Source organism: Dreissena polymorpha, chromosome 9 (assembly GCF_020536995.1).
Source record: "Dreissena polymorpha isolate Duluth1 chromosome 9, UMN_Dpol_1.0, whole genome shotgun sequence".
Classification (NCBI taxonomy): Eukaryota; Metazoa; Mollusca; class Bivalvia; order Myida; family Dreissenidae; genus Dreissena; species Dreissena polymorpha.
The window spans coordinates 27,487,591-27,490,778 of NC_068363.1; positions in this window are offsets into that span (position 1 = coordinate 27,487,591).

Below are 3,188 nucleotides of genomic sequence, written 5' to 3' on the forward strand. Positions count from 1 at the left end.
AATAAATGTAACAAGTATTAATGTGACTTATTCACAGATTTGCAAAAGGGCAAGAAAACAAATATGTGATCTATTCAAAAGATAATGGACACATTGTTTTTTCCGTACATTTCACTTGATATCCTGTTGTAGTACTTTCTGTATTATGCATCTTTCTTGATTAGACCATGTGTGTGATGTGCATTAATCAATGCTTCTTTGCTCATCATCCGCCTTCCGAGGCTCTGAAATAGTGCTAGTTACACATGCGGAATAATCACTTCAGCATTAGTATTGTAATATTTTGCTTTTATAATGATATTTTATTCTTCATTCATCATTCTTGTATTTTGTTGCAATTTTTGTGTGAAATTTGCTGATCAGTTCCGTTCAAATCTGATTTGAGGAGATAATTTCCTTTAAGCCCTTTTTATTTTATGACACTTTTATGTTCCATTTTCTCTGTCAGCACTTTTACACCTTTTCTTTTTATGGTAGGTTAGGCCCCTTCCTTGTGTCAAGATCAGCAATCTTTCACACAGCTCTTAATTGTGAATGTATAGTACTGATATTATATTTCTGCTTACATTTTATTCATGTGCTATAGGAATAATGCTTTAGTTATGCACACTCATGATTAGCGGACCATACGGCCCGGATTAGCGGACCATACGGACCATGTCTGAATAAATATTCGGTTTCGTGTTCCACTTCCTTCAATATTGTGTTAATAACTTAATAATTTAATAAAATATTTAAGTTGCTGTAATGACATCAATGACAACATACTTGTTTAAATTTGAACATGTGCGGACCATATTCGTGGACTATACGGCCCAGATTAACGGACCATACGGACCATTTCTGAATTAATATTCGTTTCGTGTGTCACTTCTTCAATATGGTATTATTTAATTTAATAAAATATCTAAGTTGCTGTAATGACATTAATGACAAAATATTTGTTTAAATCTGAACATGTGCGGACGGATCATGTCTAGTAATTAAAGTATTGATAAAAAATGACTGCAATAAATGGCGGCTGTTGTATTATTTCATCGTTTAATGACACACATGTGTAAAAACCTTTGTTAACAAATATCTGTAAAAAAATTCATTTAAAACAATTTTGAGTGATCTATTTACAAACGAATGCACATGAACGAACATTTATTATATAGACAAATATATAAACAAACAAAAAGACATATACCTTTACACTCAACCGTTCACACAAGTCCATATAATCTCTGACATTCGTTCAACAATTCACTTGTACAAATGAATGAACAAGAACACAAATTATATATAATACTACCGTCACACCGGACTGGCGTCCTTACGGCGACCCATGTCGTGGTGAGGACGCCATAGACGCCGGAGGGACGCAAGAGGACGCAGTGAGGACGCCGAAACTGCTCAGGACGCGAGCCCACGAACATGTTCAAAGTAGTCGCCGAAGTCCGGCGTTTTACGGCGTTCTGTTAAGGACGTCGTAGGGACGCCGTACAGACGCAGTAGTCGTAGTAGGGACGTGGTAGCTAGGGTCGCTGTAAGGTCGCCATGGACGTCGTGTTGTCGCCACTCAAACCCACAGAAAATTATCATTGACTGCAAGGCGACCGTACGGCGACCTTATTGCGACATTAGTACGTCCTTTGTACGTCTATTGCGATCTCAGAACGACTATTTTCGCAATAAGAACGCATTAAGAACGCCAAGGACGCCACTCAGACGCCGTATGGTCGGCTTTGGTCGCCGTAAGGTCGCAGTACGAACAAGGTAAGGTCGCCAGGGACGTATTTAGGACGCCGTGAGGACGCGCAGAACGCCATAAACCTGGACGCTGGTGTGACGGGAAGGCGAAAATCAGCATTTTTACCGAAAAAGTCATAGGCGTCCTTACTACGACAATCAAAAATTTCCAGTAACACAATCTTATGTCGCCGTAAGGATGCTAGTCCGGTGTGACGGGGCTATAAGCAAGCTCACAAACAGACATATACCTTTCCACTCAATCGTTCACACAGGTCCATACAATCTACAACACTCAATCAACAATTCACTCTTAGGTGAATCCTTTTACTTTTAAATTACAATTAACCGATTTTAAAAATACTGTTTCAAGAATTCTTACACATAACTGTACTTTGCATGCTTCATTCAAAACTCTCGCTGCAAATTAACGTTGTTTGTTGTCTTCACTGTCCGTAGTCCAACTATTGTAATGAGGATGAAATCCTTTGGCGCTCACCATCCCCATTTAAAATTTAGCCGTTGCTACAAAATTCAATGTTCTATATTTCAGCTATAACGATTCATAACATATGTGTCCTTTTAACTATTGGTTAAAAAAATTCGTTCATTTTGCTTGGGACTTTTAACATTTTAAAGTTATGATGAATTTTGCAAAGTGTTAACTTCCACCGAAACTACTCAATTTCATATGAATATTTAATAAACACAGTCAAAAAATACACGAGGAGCTCACGTGTTAGCCTATGGTCGATCTTAGAAATAATAAAGGGTACAAAATCTATACATGTACATGATTAAATCAGCAACGCCAGAGCGTATAGATTACATTACCAATTACACCGGGTTCCAATTCACCCTGGTGTGAATTAGGTAATGTACATCAAATAAAGGGGCACTCTTATTCTTATTTAAAATTTGATTTGAAAAATTCAGCCATCTTTGTCAAATTGAATGTGAAAGTACCGGTATTCAACATGTATTTTGTGAATGTTTGTATTTGAGTAACATTCTTGTTAACCAAACTTTCTTAATATGCTTCCCTTTATTTTTGGACATGAAATGAACCCTTACACAATGTTCGGATGAACATATAAATGTAAAAAGAACCAAACTAGACACACTTATAAAACTGTAATATCAGATTTTTTCTTGAATTGCAAGGTACAAAATTAAATTAATTACTTAATTGATATGCATTAATGATATGTACAGAATGGGAACTTATGTTAAGTATTTTCCAGTAGTTGTGACATGGGACACTAAAGTATTGTACTGTCAATTATTTCTTTAACAAATATTGTTTATATTGAAATAAAAAGCTATTGATGGGAATAGCTATTTAAACGTTAATGCGAAGTGAGCAAACTTTTAATCTTCAAGTTGCTAGTCCAATACTTTTCAGTGAGAGGTAAAGGATGCGAGACATGCACATGAACAATAAAACAAAGACA